At 40.4% G+C, this 19552-nt stretch overlaps 1 protein-coding gene across 5 annotated transcripts in view; it reads right to left on the bottom strand.

The window, feature by feature from the left end:
- Positions 1-19552, bottom strand: part of PLXNB2 (plexin B2) — a 325760-nt gene that overhangs the window by 108016 nt on the left and 198192 nt on the right. The gene's annotated exons all lie outside the window — the stretch shown is intronic.

The following is a 19552-nucleotide window of genomic DNA, read 5'->3' as shown; positions in this document are numbered from 1 at the left end:
GTTTAATATTCAGTCTGAGCCAGTAATTTGGATGAGGGTGGATAAAAATCAACATTTTTTAAAAATAAAAATAAAAAAATATCCAATTTTTTAAATTTAAATTGGATTTTTTTGATAAAATGCTTTTTGAGGGGAAAAATCTATTTAAAGATAGGTTTAATTACGATATATTATAGCTCAAAGATATCTCATCATGGAATAGGAATTATAAATTCTAATTCTATAGTATGAGACCATATATGCATGTAATGTTTAAGAAAAGTTTTGTAAATGAGTTCCAATAGTTCATGGATTAGGGACCCAATCTTATGGGGTTCCAGGAGCTTCAGTATAGATTATTTCGGTTAATCTTTCTATCTATTGAATGGGACTCAGTGCTCAGTCTAGAAGATACCATCAGAGATGCTTAGTTTTGCAGTTCTCAAACTGTGGATTTGTGTCTACAAAGACAACATGCTTGTTAACAGCAAACACGTTTTTAAAGAATAAATAATATATAGAGGTGAGAAATAACAGACCTCAACCCTATTGTCCCTCTGCACATTTGTGTACACAGAGTCAATCCCTTACCTCACTCTAAAAGTGCAAAGTTTCAAAAAGTTAAATGAATGGAAGATAGTTGGGGGCGGAATAGATCTGGACAAGGAGATAAAGCCTGGAGAAAACTGTGAGAAGGGAGGGACAGGCAGTAGAAACAAAAGTGAAACTGTTTGAGCAACGTAGTCCAGAAATCTTGAGATCTTTCTGAGTGTAGCCTTCACTGATTTTAGATCTACCATACCATTCTTTCACTAGCAGCAGGCCGTAAAAGAGACCCAGTTTGGGAATATTTTAATGAAGTTCCTCTACCTGTGGGTAAGACAGGCATGCATGCAAAATGCAAACAGTGCAACAGAGAAATGCAAGGCCTGGTTGCTCAAATGAAACAACATCACGAGTAGTGTTCCTTCTCAGGAGGAAGCTGCGTTGAAGATGATGGAAGGAACATGTCTGAACATGCAGGATCTTCAAGTTGGTAAACTTTTTTATTTCAAAAAGAACGAGGAGTACTTGTGGCACCTTAGAGACTAACAAATTTATTTGGGCATAAGCTTTCGTGGGCTAAAATCCACTGCCGGTCTTTCTTCTGGACTATTCTTGAATTCTCATGTTTGAGCAAAAAATATAGTTGTTACTCTACGGTACTATCATTTTACATGCGGTTTTGATAAAAAATAAATAGCTGAAATAGGCAGATCTTCCGTTTACAATTTCACCTTTAAAGCAGTTCTGAGTGTCAGTGAATGCAATGAGTAATACTAAATGAAGAGTACGGTAATAATAATTAAATGATTGCATGGACTTATTTTGTTTAGGAGAATCCATCCTCAACATACAGGATTCTGAAGACTATCCACCTTCAAGATCACCATCATTTTCTATAGTTTCAGAGTTATCTGCCAATGATTGTGTTTCAATGAAATCATGTATGTCACATAGCCACAGTATATCTCCTGTAGCAAAAAGAAAAAAGACTCCATCAACAAGAAACAGCCATAGATAAGCTTGTGATAAGAACCAGCAGATTACAAAAAGAGGCAATTGATGAAAAAATTGTCCCAGTTTGTTTATGCAACAAACTCTCCTTTCCGTATGACTGAGAACCTACACTTCATTAGCATAGTTCAGTCATTAAGACCAGGATACAGTCCACCCAACAGAGCAGATGTCGCAGGCAAATTGCTGGATAAAGTGTATGAAAGAGAAATTGAACAGCGTGCAAAAGGTCTAGAGGGTAAAATTGTTAACCTGAGTCTTGATGGGTGGAGCAATGTTCACAATGATCCTGTTTTATGTGCTTGTGTGCAACAGAAGAAGGGAATGTCCTCCTTACAGAAACAACTGATACATCAGGGAATGCACACACAGCAGAATACTTACAAGAAGCAGCTGTAACAAACTGTGAAAAAAACTCAAATGTCTAGTATGCAGCTGGGTCACAGACAATGCTGCAAACGTATCCAAGATGAGAAGAAATTATTTAGAAGAGAGTCCCAAGCTAACAACATACGGTTGCAGTGCTCATTTGCTGCACCTCCTAGCCAAAGACTTCAGTGTTCTGGACATAAAGGCTAATGTTGTTGAAATTGCAAAATACTCCCATAACAACCACTTTGCCGTAGCTGCTCTGAAAAAAGTGGAAGGAACCAACCTAACTCTCCCACAAGACGTGCAATGGAACTCAGTAGTGGACTGTTTTGAGCACTGACCTGGCCTAATCTGATGACAGTTTGTGAACAAAATTGTGAAAAACTAGATGGCACTGTCACCGCCAAAGTTCTCACCATTGGGCTTAAGAGAAATGCTGAACACATGCTGAGTACCCTGAAGCCTATTTCTGTAGCCTTGAACAAAAATGCAGGGAAATAGCTGTTTTATTGCTGATGCTGTTGAAATTTGGAAGGAATCGAGTGAGATCTTAAAAAGAGAAATATGCAATGACCGAGTTAAATTACAAGCATTAAAAAAACAAATGGAACAAGCACTATCTCCAGCTCATTTTCTTGCAAATATTCTCAATCCTCGGTACCAGGGTCAAACCTTAACTGCTGTAGAAGAGGAGTTGGCTACGACATGGACATTCAGCAATCACCACTCCATAATGCCAACTATGATAAACTTCAGAGCGAAGGGTGAACCATTCAAGAAATATATGTCTGCTGATGATGTTTTAAAGAAAGTCACACCAGTGAACTGGTGGAAGTCACTTAAGCACTTGGATTCAGTGACTGTTGAAGTGATAATCTCACTTTTAACAGCAGTAGCTTCTTCTCCCAGCGTAGAAAGGATATTTTCTTCCTTTGGACTAATTCATTCCAAACTGAGAAATCATTTGGGACCTGAAAAAGCAGGAAATCTTGTTTTTCTTTTCCAGATTATGAACAAACAGGAAAATGGAGGTGAATATGACTGAGTTAGCTGTAGAAGCCAATATTTAAAGTTTCTCATGTTGACCTGGCTGACACAGTCTATTTAATTTTTGGTTTGTTTTTTTTTTAAATATATTTCATTTAAGTATTTTAGTTAAAAACAATTTTAACAAAAACAAACCTGATTTAAAAAAAACTTGAATTTTTAACTAAATTCAAAAATTCATGCGCTTGTTTTGTTAAATTATTATATGTTTGGTGTTGAAGAAAAAAATCCAGAATACATAACGTTGTTGTTTAAATTAAATAAAGCAATTTAATGTCTGTCTGGTGATGTTCTCCTCCGAATACAGCATGGCAAGAAAATCCTCCAAATATTAATGATTAACCTGTTGAATTGGAGATAATTCACCTCCCAATGACTTCATAAATATCTGCTTCAGTTACCTTTGGTAAATGAAATAACCAAACAATCATTCATTTTCTGATATAGCTGTAAAACTAATCTGAAAAAGTTTTCAAAATAAATCACTTTAAAAATGTATAGTGTGTGCCTTCTAAAAATGAAACCTACATTTATCTCTGAGTTGTGAAGAATATGTATTAAATTTATAACAACCAACAAGAATACACTTTTATGTAGAAATCCATGATTAAATCGAGTCTTCCTGGCTAGTGATTTAAATTGTGATTTAAATCAATTTGATTTAAATCAAATCCACCTGATTTGGAGAGACTTACGCTAGAAGAACTAAAATGTATAGCATAACGTATGCTAATGGCACAAGTAACCACAAAAGATTTAACTATGGTAGAGGTAAAGCGTAAAGGACAACAAATACTGGGAACCAGGGACTATAAACTTTTGTTCTTATTGTATATTCTCTGTATTTGTTATTTTGTAGGATCAAATACGGACAAGCTAATTTGCTCTGTGGGATATTGCTCCTTAAGCCTTGCAAAATATGCTTTTTATTAATCCTCCCCTCTGCAGGCATTTTTACAATTTAATCAGATAACTCTGAACATTTCTGTTATGCATTATTAGTTGTAAGATGATCTAATTTTCATCAGTTTCATTAGAATTGTTTGCCCAGAATCAAATTGGCCCACTTAGATGGTAGCCGCACACCCCCTCTCAGATAGGGTAAAGTTCTGATAAGTGAACTCCATAAACTTTCGCTCAGGCCTTATTAGTCAGATACAGTAAGCGCTGAAATAGATGCCTAACTATGGTACGTGCCTTGATTTGCATACACATGAATGTCATGCACTATAAATTAGCCATTTTTTGGCAAGGATTTGTAAGACATTGGGCGTTCGTAATACCCTAATAATTCCTAACCCCTGACATTGGCTTCTTCAGAAGCACATGAATTTCTAAATACGTTTTGTTAAGATGTCAGTATTTTGTATGTTTTGAGCATTCACAATTTAATAAGCAATGTAGTTTCTCCAAGCATAGTTATGCTGATTCATCCAGCTCACAGTATTGTATGTGTCTATATACTGTATATGGCTATAAAGACCATGTAGATTGTTAACTATCAAGGAGGGTGGCCCTATTAAAAAACATACTGTGGGACTTGCAGAGCAGGTGACAGGTTTCCACATGCAGGAAATACCTTGCATGAAGAGGTTTCCCTTCCAAAACTAAACTGTAGTCCAGTCAAGAGGTCAGAGTCTCATTTCAACTATGCACTGTTTCTCAGTGTGGCCAGTATCTTGACACAAGACAGATTGATGCTGTCCGCTTGCAGCCCCCAGGGAGATATGTCAGAGGAAGCTATGTTCAAAGCCATAAAGTGACATGTGCACCTATGGTGCTACATAAATGTTTTGTTATGCTTTTAAATCCATCATCAAATACCTACCACTTGCCACTGGAGTCAATGGGCATAGCATATATTATTTCTGAGGGCAGTTTCGGCCCCATAGCTGTAATCAGGTGACTTTGAGAATGATATAAGGAAGAGTGGGAGCAGTAGATTGAGCCTCTATGAGGTGAACTGCACAAACTTATAATTCAAAGGGCATTTGGTGGAAGAAGAGTAACTGTGAGGCAGAGGAGGTACAACAGAAATGGCCACAGAGCAGCTTCTGAAGTACTGAATGAGAGCATAAAAATTATTGTGTGTGTAAGAGTTTGAAATGTTTGCTAGTTTGCGCTGGGAATTCTATGACTAGAAGTTTCAATTGCTTCTGACTTGGTCTCTAGACTAGTGCTGTATCAGCATCTGTAATCAACTGAAGTTTATTCAGACTGAATAATCTGTCATTTGATATTGCTCATGTGATCAGAAAATGGATTTCTGCTATTAACACAAAGCTCAAGAACTGGGCTAGGGAAAAGGTTCGTACAGCAATGGAACTGTACTAGGTAACATGGTCTGATGGATAGGGTACAGGACTGCAAGTCAGGACACAAGGGTCTTATTTCTGGCTCTGCAGCTTTGAGCAAGGTTCTGCCCTCAGTTTCCTCATCTGCAAAATGGGGTTAATGGTGCTCATCTATCTTTGCAAAGCGTTTTATGCTAGTGATAAAAGCACTACATAAAAGTAGTAATGTTATTTCATTGCAATTTTTTAAAGAATATAGTATGATGTTGAAGATTTAATTGCACTAAAAAACTATCCCCAAGGCACACATCTCTCTTTATGCTGTACATAAGTAGACACATGCCTTTTAATTAAATTACTGTATTTAATGAGGTACTAGATTGTGCCTTACAGACTTTCTGCCATGGTGGTGGTGGGCTAGAGAGGAGAATACAGGAAAACATGGAGTACACATTACAGTGTTCCCAGCTGTTAGCTGGTATGAAGGATAGAGAGGCTATAGCTCTGTCATCATCCAAGTCAGGTGTAGTCAATTATTTTTGTCTAGGTACACATTTCTTGGTCAAGGAATAGTCAAGGTCCAGACTCCAGAGAAAATAAGAAAAAAACCAATAATAATATTGATAAGTAAATAGAAAGCTTTTGGGGTCCATTCAAAAGCATCTGGTGGTCCAAGTTTGGCCCATGGTCTGCCTATTGATGATCCCAATCCAATCCCTCTTCCTTTGCACTAGCATAGAGCAGTGGCTTTGCTTAACAACTACATTGTGGCTAGTTCCTGCACATGGGCAAAAGCAAGAGGGTGAAGACTTCTTGAACCCTTCCTTGAATCCTGATTGTATGTCCAGACAGGCTGACCACAATATGTCCCTTAACGCTTGTTAGAAAATGTTAATCAAGATCACATCAAATATACCTGCAGAACGAACTGCAATTCTGCAACAGAGTCGGATATAATGCACAAACATACATATCTCACAGGACACATCCTAACAAATAAAAGTGTATGTGGGTCCCCATTGGTATTCCACTTAATGAATGGAAAGCATCGCATAGTGTGTGCAATAGCAGAAACACCAGACTAACACGTATATTGTCTGATCCTGCATCAAAGTCAGTGGGAGCTTGCCAGTGACTTCAGTGGGAGCAGGCATAGGGCCATACTGAATAAAGACGATACATTATTAAACCTGGCCTACACACGAAGTTGCACTAATTTAATTGCAGGTGATATTAAACTGATTGCAAACTAGTGCAACTTTGTTTGATTACTCTCATATTGTGAGGCAAACCCACAGCCAAACCAGGGCTATTCACTCCGCTGCCATGACTCACTCCTCCAACACAGCCTGCAGTGACTCATCACTCAGGCATGCTGCAGCAGCCTATCCCTGAGCAGGGCCTGGATCAGATTCCTTCCCTCCCCACCCCCACAGAGGTATTTCATTGACCCCAGCAGCTGAAGTTAGTCCATTCAATAGCACTTCCTGGCCAGGAACCCTCCTCCTGCTCCTTCACAGTGTATTAGACTCCCAAGGCTTCCAGCCTGCCCTTAAACAGGTTCCTTTTCCTATCCCAACCTTGCTCCAGCTCACTCCTGTCTCGTCCACACCCTACTCTGACCTTGCTCCAGTCCTGTCACTGACCCGCTCCAGTCTGCTTTCTGAACCCAGACTCTCAGATTGATGACAACACAGCTTCAACCCTTGGCCTGCATCTGGATTCTGACTGGGCTACAATACCGATTCAGCTTGTCTACAGACTCTGACCTTGGTTCTGACCCATGACCTGACCTTGGGCCCTGGTTTCAGTGCTGCCCTCAGCTTGGTCCCAACCCTATGCCCAGCTTCAACCACTGCACCAATCAGCCTGACTGCCTAGAACCAGAGACTGACACACATTTAAACCGGTCTTACATTGGTCTAGTTTGCACCTGTAATTTACAAAGTTGCCTTAACATCAGATCTTTAGCTAAACCAGTGCCAGTTCTGTGTTTATAGACAAGCCTTTAGGCAGACAGTTTAGCAAGGAAAAAACACCACAAACATATGTATTGTGCACACAGATTTACATAGGATGATGTGACAAGAGGAACAAATTCACCGTTCAACTATCTTGAGAGGCTGACCATAGTCTGGAATGGAAAACAGAAAAATTATATCTATCCAGGAATTACCTATGAAATGGATGGTTTCAGAGTAGCAGCCGTGTTAGTCTGTATTCGCAAAAAGAAAAGGCGTACTTGTGGCACCTTAGAGACTAACCAATTTATTTGAGCATAAGCTTTCGTGAGCTACAGCTCACTTCATCAGATGCATAAAGTGGAAAATGCAGTGAGGATGTTTTATACACACAGACCATGCATTTTCCACTTTATGCATCCGATGAAGTGAGCTGTAGCTCACGAAAGCTTATGCTCAAATAAACTGGTTAGTCTCTAAGGTGCCACAAGTACTCCTTTTCTTTCTATGAAATAGAATAGGCATAAAAATTGCCTGTCTTGTGCATATAAATTCACTGAAATAATTGATCCCATATGATATAAAGAGCAACATTGGTGGGACTTGACTAGTCCAGACTTTAATGAAGTGTGTCTCTGGCAGTGGATTTAAAGTATGTGCACTCCCACTGCACTGTGCTTTGAGCCAAAATACAGGTCTAGTGGTTTAAGATTAAACACCGTTAGGGTTTTGATTAATGAGGTTAGCATTCAAAGACCAAACCTAGGTCACCTTGCTCAATCTTTTCATTTTGTAACGTATGATTACTTAATACTGGGGAAGAGGATTTAGAAGAAAAGGTCAGATTCCTGTTTCCGTACTTTAAAAAAAACCCAAAAAACAGGGAAAATCCAAAGCTGAAAAGCTCAGTCACCTATTTCAACACAGGTCATTGTTAGGCCTGAGCACATCAGGAAAAAATGCAACAGGATCAATTAAGTGATTAAACAAACTCCTCCCCTGACCTTAAAAATAGCTCTGTTCAACAGGAAATTCATGTTGTTTGCTTATTTCAAATGGTTCCTTAGCTAGCAAGCCTGTGTGTTGTCTTTTTATATTCTTCCAGCAAAGTACAAATCCAGTGAATAAATTCTAATTCCTAAAAATGCAAGTCAACAGGTCTTCTTGTGTGAGATGGCGTTAAGTTTCATTTGTGCCATGTACTTGAGAAACTTCACGTTATAAACATGACAGGACATGCTGGAGCACTGGGGTGTGCTAAAGGACTTTATTGAAGATACTGAATTTAATATTTTATGAGGATTTGTTTATATCCCTGGAAAAATCATGGAGCAGGTCCTCAAAGAATCAATCCTGAAGCACTTGCATGAGAGGAAAGTGATCAGGAACAGCCAGCATGGATTCACCAAGGGAAGGTCTTGCCTGACTAATCTAATTGCCTTTTATGATGAGATTACTGGTTCTGTGGATGAAGGGAAAGCAGTGGATGTATTGTTTCTTGACTTTAGCAAAGCTTTTGACACGGTCTCCCACAGTATTCTTGTCAGCAAGTTAAGGAAGTATGGGCTGGATGAATGCACTATAAGGTGGGTAGAAAGCTGGCTAGATTGTCGGGCTCAACGGGTAGTGATCAATGGCTCCATGTCTAGTTGGCAGCCGGTATCAAGTGGAGTGCCCCAAGGGTCGGTCCTGGGGCCGGTTTTGTTCAATATCTTCATAAATGATCTGGAGGATGGTGTGGATTGCACTCTCAGCAAATTTGCGGATGATACTAAACTGGGAGGAGTGGTAGATACGCTGGAGGGGAGGGATAGGCTACAGAAGGACCTAGACAAATTGGAGGATTGGGCCAAAAGAAATCTGATGAGGTTCAATAAGGATAAGTGCAGGGTCCTGCACTTAGGACGGAAGAATCCAATGCACCGCTACAGACTAGGGACCGAATGGCTAGGCAGCAGTTCTGCGGAAAAGGACCTAGGGGTGACAGTGGACGAGAAGCTGGATATGAGTCAGCAGTGTGCCCTTGTTGCCAAGAAGGCCAATGGCATTTTGGGATGTATAAGTAGGGGCATAGCGAGCAGATTGAGGGACGTGATCGTTCCCCTCTATTCGACATTGGTGAGGCCTCATCTGGAGTACTGTGTCCAGTTTTGGGCCCCACACTACAAGAAGGATGTGGATAAATTGGAGAGAGTCCAGCGAAGGGCAACAAAAATGATTAGGGGTCTAGAACACATGACTTATGAGGAGAGGCTGAGGGAGCTGGGATTGTTTAGCCTGAAGAAGAGAAGAATGAGGGGGGATTTGATAGCTGCTTTCAACTACCTGAAAGGGGGTTCCAAAGAGGATGGCTCTAGACTGTTCTCAATGGTAGCAGATGACAGAACGAGGAGTAATGGTCTCAAGTTGCAGTGGGGGAGGTTTAGATTGGATATTAGGAAAAACTTTTTCACTAAGAGGGTGGTGAAACACTGGAATGCGTTCCCTAGGGTGGTGGTAGAATCTCCTTCCTTAGAGGTTTTTAAGGTCAGGCTTGACAAAGCCCTGGCTGGGATGATTTAACTGGGAATTGGTCCTGCTTCGAGCAGGGGGTTGGACTAGATGACCTTCTGGGGTCCCTTCCAACCCTGATATTCTATGATTCTATGATATTAGCCTTCAAGGGACAGTGAGAGAGAGACAAAACAAAGGTTTGGAAAGAGCAACATACCTTTTCCTTGTACGAACCAAAACCCATAGTTCTTGTCCCATCCGACCATGCCTCCCAGAATCAGTACATAATCACAGATGCCTGTGGCAGGCAGCTGGTCTTTAAGTTAGACAGACTGCTCTGAATTTTCATTGCAAGCCAATCACCTCTCTTTTATACATTTCAGTGTATTATAATAATAACCACAATGACTTCCATAGTGGTCTTGTTAGTTTGATAATGATCAGCACTTTATTAATCACCCTTTGTTTAAGTCTGTTACTACTGCCATTTGATTTAGGACATCTTTTGCAAGCCTCGGAGTGATTTACACAGAATTACAAACTATGATCTGCATAGACTGGGAATTACTTCACTCTTTACTGAAATCAGTGAGGGTGAAACACAGCAGCCATTGTACTGGCACCAGGAACCTCCACAACATCTTTTGGGACAGGACGCTCTCCAATTAAATAAACAGAGCAATTTAGATCAGCAGAAGGCAATTACCAGAGTTGGAATTTGGCCAAATCACTGAAGCAAAATACTATTCTTAGAAAAAGCTATATGGGATCTTTAATGACTAGAAGCACTTTGTTTCATTTCATGCAAATGATGGCACCTCCAACAGTACAGTGCTCCTTCAGCAACGCCCTGGGTGTGACTGGTGCGTATTATTATGCACAATGCCTCGCTTCAAAAGGACTCTTGGAAATAAGTGGGGTTTTCTTCTTCTCCTCTCTTGCCCTCGTTTCCTATATACTATACACACACTAATATTATATACATTATTTAATATTGAGAGTGGGCACTCAGTAAGTCAGGACAGAGGGTTCTCACTTTGGCATGTGCCATATCTTCCCCCACTCATCCGACTGCCAGCAGGAAAGCAAACCCTACATTAAAATACCTTATTTCTGGAGAAAGGAGCAGATTTTGCTTCTCTGCCCCATGGCTTCTCTGTCAGGGCCTGCATTTATTTTAGGCTAAGAATGCAAGATGGATAGCTTATAAAATTAAACACTTCCACAGGCACATTACTCCTATACACCAATTAGATGCAGCACTGGGGTTCTATCTTGTACATATACATAATTGTTACCATGATGTTGTTGAGTTTGGGGTGGTTCTGGGGAAAAAGAGGAGCTGGAGAGTCCCAGGCTGCTAATTGGAATTAGTTTGATATTTATTCTTTTTACATAGGTCATTAATATATAAATCTACTCCTGGGGGAATTCTGCACCAAAAAATTAAAATTTCTGCGCACAATATTTTAAAACTCTGCATATTTTATTTGTCAAAATAACACAATTTTATCATTCCAGTTTCAATTATTTTGGTAATTTATGTCAAAATACCTATCAGCAAGTATACCTGTAACAATACAGACAACAAAAAATATTTCCCTAGGAGTAGAAAGTTAAAGAAACCCCTGTGCCCACATGGATACTCACTGCAGGACTGAGGTATAAGTTACCCTAAAATAGGAGAGATTGGGAGGAAGGCAGAGAGCAGATTAGTCAGTTCAGAGAATGCATTAGCTTAGTGGGATCTGTTCTCAATCTCTTCCCTGGGAGAGGTGAGGGTGCTCCCGGCTTCTCTGATGGCAAACAGACCCCAAGACCTACTTAGCTGTGCCTAGTCCCTCACCTTTCTTCAGCTCCCCCTCTCTCACAGTCCTTGCCCCAGGGACTGTTCCCCCTCAGCTGCTTCTCCCACACTCACTGCTCCCTCCCTCAGGGCACAGCTCTCTGCCCTCACCTCTCCCTTCCCCTGGAAATGGACTCCCCTTTCTCACCCCACTGCCCCCCTCCAGGCTCCAATTCCCCATCTGCAACCGGGGGCCCTGTGCTCCTCTGCTCCCCCCCGCCAACTGGGGACCCTCTGTGTCTTTCTCACCCCCAACACTTGGGCCCCTGCTCCCGCCCCTACTAAGGGGTACTCTATGCTCCAACCACCACCACTAGGGACCCTGTGCTCCCCTGCACACACTCTGACTGACCCCTATCTGGGCTGCCTCACCCCGAGAGGCCCTAGCGCAGCGGAGAAAACTGACCGACAGAGCCACAGCCAGAGAACCCTGGCTACTGGAGGAGGGACCTGCCTGCCTGATCAGACCTCCGGTGTGAAAGTCGGGGTAAGGCAGGTGCCCCCCACCCAGCCCTCCCTAAATGGCATCCCGGGCCAAGCCTCCCCTCATCTTCCCCACAGCTGCTTGTGTCAACCCCACACCTCTGCAGGGTGAGCGCAGTGACAGGGGCAAGGGGCACACATTGGGGCTGCCTCCCCAGTGGGGAGCGCAGGCCACTGGCAGCACGAAGATGGGGGGGGAGGGGGAATCACCCTGCAGGACTTGGAGGCAAGCCTGCACCTGACTGACACAGCACAAGGGCCGGGTCGGGCTTGCCCCAGAAACACCCAGGGGCTCTTGCCCCAGGCACACCATAGTAGCGAATGACAAGGACAGAGTCTCACATACACACCCAACCCTGCTTTCTCTTCTCTGCCCCTACCCCCTCCCCACGAGGTGGTGATTTACATCTCTCCCAAAGCTCAGTCCTGCTTGGGACCGCTGCAGAGGAGGGGCACATGACCCCCTCTCATGGCTTCCCTTTGCTTCCCTGTCAGAATCTATTATTCTGCAGGGAAACAAAAAAAAAAAAAAAAAAAAAAAATCTGCAGGGGACAAGAATTCTCTGTGCGTACAGTAGCACAAAACTCCCCCAGGTGTAATAATTTGTGTGCTCCATTGTTTATTAGTTTTGTTTGTATATTCACTAATTTGCACTCAGCGTCCATGTTTTACAATAAGATACACACTATTGCATTGCACGACAAAAATCTGCATGCTGGATTTTCACTGACCTTGCACTGTCTATCAGACTGAACAGTGAGACATTGCAATTGGGTTAATTTCTAACTGAAAGAAGAAAACCACCTGTTGATTACCAACACTTCTTACAACACCTTGTTTTCCCTTGGAAGCCTCATATCAGAATACAGTCTCCACCCTGTCTACCAGGCAAAATCTAAGAGGTGGTGACATGGTTTTAGATAACAACTGTGGGAGTGACCAGAGGTCCCAACAGAGATCAGAGGCCCACCATGTCAGGCACGATAAACAGCTGGTAGATACAGTCCTGGCTGAAGATACAATCTAATCTAACTTGTTCTTAATTCTTTCTTGTTGAACTATTCATTGGTATTTGCCTTCTTCAAACAAAGGTGAAGCATCCTGTCAAATAAAATGATTAAAACTTCCTACTCTAAAATGATTTAAACTTTTTTCCCATTAAATGTGTATAAAGATGGGATTTTATTAAAATGAAGGCTCCCTTCTCAAACTAGCAAACAGTTCTTCCCTTGACTTTTAACCTGGAAAAATATGCAGGTTTTTTTAAAATATAATTTTTGACCTTTATACTGGTATCCAATCACAGACCTCTAATCCTAATTAAACCCTGATACAGAAAGAATCTTATCTTTTAAGGGTTTACTAACAGTACACTGGTTTCCACATGGGAGCCTGGAAATTGACTGGCTTCATGGAGTTTGACATTTTATATCGTTGCTGTGTGGAAATGAAGCAGAATTACTGAATAATTATTTTAAGTATATGATTGTGGTACCTTAAAAGCCCCATGAATAAGACCAATTTGAGGAGGGGAGAAAAAGCTTTCACGTAATTTTTCCCCTCCACAGCTCGATATTCATTCCCCGCTGTTTCCATATTTTTCATTAGGTTTAAAAGGGTTGCCTTCTGCATTATTCTTTTCAAGGCTTGGATTTTAGAAACTACAGGAGGAAAAACTGAAGAATTCCACAACTATGCAAAAAACAAACAAAAAAATAAAAAGCAGTTTTTCTGAATAGAATTTTATAGAATAGAAATTGGTTTTCTATAGCACTGTTCAAATTCAAGTTATCCCTAAATAGTGAGTTAGTGCAGTGACTGCATACCATAGGCTGTTGGATCATATTAAAGAAGTTCTGTATTAAAATCACAAATGAGTTTGATTCCCCATAGTTTAAATTCCAGGGTATTACTAATTAAGAGGTCTCTTGGTTTTTGGTACTGTTTCTCTCCCTCTATGTGTGAAACTTGCAAGCTGCTAATTGTGTTAGTTCATTCTAAGACAGAGTCTGTTCTCAAAGTAATTCTTTGTAACAACAACTACTCACACAGAGAGAGACTCAAAGCAATACTTTGTAACAATAGAAACAGCACCCAGAAACTCCCCGCCCTTTTGTTGTATTCATTTTGTTGTATTAACAATTGTGATTAAAATAGAGATAGAGAATGTATGTGGATGGATGCTTGGTGTGGATAATAACTGAATGATCAGGGTGGTGCCAGCCTAAGAATCCAGTGCCCATCAGCTGAAGAAGGCATCAAGTGGATATAACCAGAGGCCCCCCCCCCCGCCCCGGAGGGCAGACTGGAATCCACCCAACAGCCTCAAGAATGGGAGAACCAAAGAACAAGATAACATCTAGCAGCACCGAGCCGGCAGGAATGTGCTATCTGCTGATTGATTCAGCAACAGCATGATGAAGCAATTCCCATAGACTGGCATAGGAAGAAATTCCTACAAAAATGGACTCTAGAAAGTGAGAACTTTGGGGTCTGATTCTGCAAACCAACTTCCAGGAGCATCAGATGAGCATCTGACAAGGCCGTGCTCCCTCCTCATGTCCAGGCCACCTGGCCAGTGGCTTGGTATGAGCAACTCTAAGGCTGGTAACTATGATAACAACCTTGCAGAACCTGTGTGTGTGTGTGTGTGTGTGTGTGTGTGTGTGAATAAATATGAGATTGAATAGAATGTTATAGCTATAACTAACTGCTTACTATGATTCTTTCTGTATTCACAATAAATGTGGTATTTTGCCTTTTTCCCTTTAATAAGATCCTGCTGGTTTTTATTTTATTGGTATAACAAGGCAAGTTTATAGTAATCAGACAGAATAAAATAGGTATTTAAAACTGTCAGGAGACCAAGGCTATCATCTACTCTTCTCATAAAGCTTCATAGGATCTTTAACCCTTTCCTCTGCGTAGACATGGACAGATAAGACAGCCATTTATATTTCAACAGAGCTAGAGTTTTGTATGTCTTGGCAGTGGGAATGAGCCAGAGTCCTAAAAATTGTGAGCTGAACCTCTCTTATCCTCTGGTCCAGAAGAAAGAATATCCACTACCTCTATCATACCTCTTATTCCAGCAACGATATTTCACAGGTACAGTCAACACGTTGAATTCCTACTGTGACTTGTTTGGCTCTGAGCAGAGCCTTTCTGAGCAGATGTACATTAGTAGCCATGACCTTGTTCTAAATTTTAAACAGTTTAGATATTCTTAACGTAGTAAAGGAAGATACATGTACTGGGTTACATAAAGTGAATGGTTGATTAATGCTGAAGCTTGGAGTTGCTGTAGAAAGGCAGCACTCCTTAAGGACATTTCTCCTTGAGATTCTATGAACTCCCATTCATTTTGTATGTTGTTTACATTGGATCTTCTGGTACAACAGTGACACACACGACCGTGACATTTTCTTTTTGATTTATGTAAAATTCTCTTATTCTTTACCTGTGACCACAATTTAAAAGTGTGTTCAAGTGACAATTTTTGACATATAGGTTCCTATTGTAATGACATTTGGAGTCCAGTGGTTGCCTGGAACAGCAATGCTATCAATAAATATTCACCACCGTCCATTACCATCCCCGAAGCCCTTGTATGAAAGTTTATGATTAGTCAGTGTCCTTTTTTTTAAATTTAATTTTAATTAAAAAAGACCAACAAAAGTTAAAGCAATATATTTTCCCCGTCTTCAATCAGGGTCTCGGTCAAGCCATTATTTATTTATTTATTTATTTATTTGTTTTTACTGAGGAGAACATTTAACATTAAATTCTTATTTTAACTATTTATCTGCTCAAGTGTCACTATTTAAGATGAGTTCAGTTCCTCACTTTCAGTGGTGCATTTTCATAGATTCCAAGGCCGGAAGAGACCATTATGGTCATCTAGTCTGATCTGTATAACACATCACAACCCTTGGTAAATGATTCCAACTATTAATTCCCCTCACTGTTAAAATTTTACACCTTATATCCATTCTGATGTCCACAGATTTTCAAACATCAGTTGTTTTATTTCAATTTTTTTTAATGAAATATCCTTTTATGGAAAAATGCCCTTTTATTTATTTACATCTTAAGATGCACTGTTTCCACATGCAGACATGAAGTCTACTGCACTGAAATTATAAAACAATCTCCCTATACCGGAATATTTTGTACACCTCATATCAACAGAATAAAACAGAACTCCAAGTTCTCTTTGACACTGACAAAATACAACCAAGAGTTCTTAATTCTTGTCCCAGATGGCAAAGTACTAATATTCCACTTTAATCACTTCTCATAGCTGGATGGAACTCACTCTTTCCCCCCATCCCATCTGGCTTCTTTAAGGTTCCCCTGGTTCTTCTTTAAAGAAGACTGGGAAATAGCAGTGATGTGAGTACTCACTCTTAAACGTGATATCATAACCTTTGAGGTCAAATTTTATTGTCAACAAATTCTTAGGCTTTACTAGCATAGCAATCTTTTCCTTGTCAATGGCTTTCACAGTAGCCTTGAGTGAAAATGAGGAGAGCTCAGAGACAACAAAGACACTAATGTTAAAATGACGTGGAATAAGAACAGAGGGATTATTTCATACAGAAGACAGTTGCAGCAGCATACCATGAAAATGCTAGATGCTGCTGCTGTACATCACTGAGCAATATCAGCTGAGTGCCTCAAAAATTACATACAAAAGATTTTTAATGTGCAAGTTCCATACATCTCTCTTGTTTACCTTCCCCCTCCCCACTCCACCTCCATTAGTCTGGGAAGTCCACAGATCATCAGAGCTCACAGGGATAACAGAAATGAAGCTTCAAGTCTGTAGCGAGCATTTTTCTAAACGTTGCCATGGTGATCTCCAGACTGTTGATCCCCAGGGAGATCAGTGCAATATTCTGAGGGAACCAGAGCAGGACAAAGAAATGACACCCATTGCAAAAGGCAACAGGAAATATATATTTCTGAAAGCATATGTATAAAGGAATTAGTCAGAACTGAGTGCTAAGGGTGTTTGTATGAAAGAGATGCAGCCTTCATATTTTAAACTTCAGAGCAGTATGGTCTAGTGAATTAGGCACAGAGCTGGGGCCCAAGAATTCCTGAGTTATAACCCCTGATTCATCTACTGCTTGGCCTTGGGTAAATCACATAGCCTCTCTGTGCTTCAGTCATACCCTCTGTGAAATACCTACAGGGTATAGTGAGGATTACTTAATATGTGTACATTTCTGTAGACATGTAATACTGTAACATAATAATAATCACTAAATGTAGTTAGGCCCAATATTTGACATATTTACTTAATTTAACAGGATTGTTTTAAAAGAATAAGGAAAAATAAACAGAGAAGTCAATGTATTTGTGCCCATTTGAAATTCTCACCATGTACCCAACAGAATCCTTTGGCCCCTTAAGCAGTTACACTCTCTTAATGCGTTTCTTAGGAAATCAAGGGAATTAAATATCTGTCCCAATGTAAAAGCCACAAAGTTCCAAGCAAGATACAGTCTCAATATACTTTCTAGAAAAACGATAGGATGCCTTTATTTAACATGCTACTTTTCTACAATGACCACATACACAGAAATAAATCATCAGTCTTATTCGACACCAATACTTCTGTTTCCAGGCCTGGACCATGTCAGATATGCCACAGCCCACAAACACTAAATAAGATTCAATCAATATTTTTTTCCATCAGGCAGCACATTTGAGCAGGAACTTATTATCAGCCACTGGCAGACACTTTTGCACACAAAGGGGCTCTAAAATCAGTTAATCCTACATAGCTTTATGTTCCTCCACTCAAACGTCCACTTGCACACTGCAGTTTCTTTGCCCAGAATATGTAGAATGTGACTATGTATTCCATACCTATTTAGATTACCATTACTAAGTGTTATGATAATCCCTAAGGAATTCTATAACTCCTACACTCTCTCTGCCACCAGCTACCAGTCTGCCTCATACAAATCCAATCTGTTACTGCAGATGGTTTCCTTAATCCTAAATCTAATAAAGTCAGGTAAAAATCTGTCTCCCACTAAATCTTTTCAGGTTGATAAGGTACTAAAAAAGTTGACAGACTTATTCCTTCCTCATTTACCAAGAGAGCTTTACCCTTTCATGTAAACAGTCACTGCATGACTACAGGCAATACTTTGTTTAATGTCACCTTTGTACTTTGCCCTGAGACTAATGAATAGCCACCTGTAGAGATGATGTTCAAAAGTAAAGCCCCATTCTTATTCAATATACAAATTCTTACTGCTTCATTAATAACAATGAAAAATGAAGAGACAGGGAAGGAGAAGCTACCTTAGTGTAAATTTTACTTCATTTATAGCCTCTACAATGGCCTTTAGCAACTTGTGAACAATGGGTTTCATCAGTCCACCATCACTGCTGTACCACAAACGTGTTGCTTACCAAGAAAGTATTTGTTAAATATATATCTACATATTGCTTAACAGTATAGCTAGTATTCTGTGCTGAGGTGCTTGTAACAGTGTAAACTGGTCTCCCAGGGTTTTCAGACACATTTGAGACTCAGATTCACAGACCTTTGAGAAGCTTCCTTTATGTTCTCTGGGTGACCTGTTCTTTAGAATACCATTGTTCCAAACCTATGAAAACTTTGTAATAGACTCTGTCAACCTTGCCTGCTAAGCTGCTCTCTCTCAGTAGGGGTGTCTTTGAAAATCATACTCTTGGATGCATAAGCTACTGAATCTAGAGAAGACATGAGTCCTCCCTTTGTTCATTTCAGATCTCTGTTAATCTCTCATTTTCCCTCTCCAAGATCAACGAAAGATTACTCTGTACCTCCAGGTATTGACTGCTCCTAATCACCATTATATTTTCATAGATAGCAGGTTCTTTAACTTAAATAATATATATTTTAAAATTGATCACTAGTTCTCTTTCCCAATGCTCTGAAAGATGCTATTGTCAGTCTTGAGCCAGTTTTAACCATGGTTTGAATTTGGTCTATCTCCTAGACAGCCACCTGACCAAAGAGCTGGACTGGGGCAATTGTACTTCCCATCCGTTGCTGATAGATTTCCTTATTCCTATTACATCCTGTAAGCAATGGCACACAGTAATATCTTCTTTCATTATGCTAAAAGGCAGCTTTCCCTGCCAGATCAATCTCTTTCTGCTACCGCTATCCATAAGGCCCATTAATGCCACTGAGTGAGTTAGCAGGCCAGGTTGGCTTAGCTGGTTACTCTATATGGGCCATAGCATTCCATTGCTCTTTAAACAGAGCTCACCAGAGATATGGGCAACCTCTCCACGTGTTGTGCATGTGCACCACAAGATTTTTACAAGCTGTTTGCTCCAGAACAAGAGTGCTTCAGTTCTATGGCACCACCAGTCTTGACTCCATTTTAATCCTTTCTGGTCTGGCACCTGCATGTATTGCCATTTTGGTCTCTATAGGTCTTTAATGAGAGCCCTATAAAAATAATTGATTGTGATAGGAATAATAATATGGCATTTACCCTCT

The sequence above is a fragment of the Lepidochelys kempii genome, chromosome 1, assembly GCF_965140285.1.
Source record: "Lepidochelys kempii isolate rLepKem1 chromosome 1, rLepKem1.hap1, whole genome shotgun sequence".
In the NCBI taxonomy this organism is placed as follows: domain Eukaryota; kingdom Metazoa; phylum Chordata; order Testudines; family Cheloniidae; genus Lepidochelys; species Lepidochelys kempii.
This window is presented reverse-complemented; position numbering and strand designations above follow the sequence as displayed.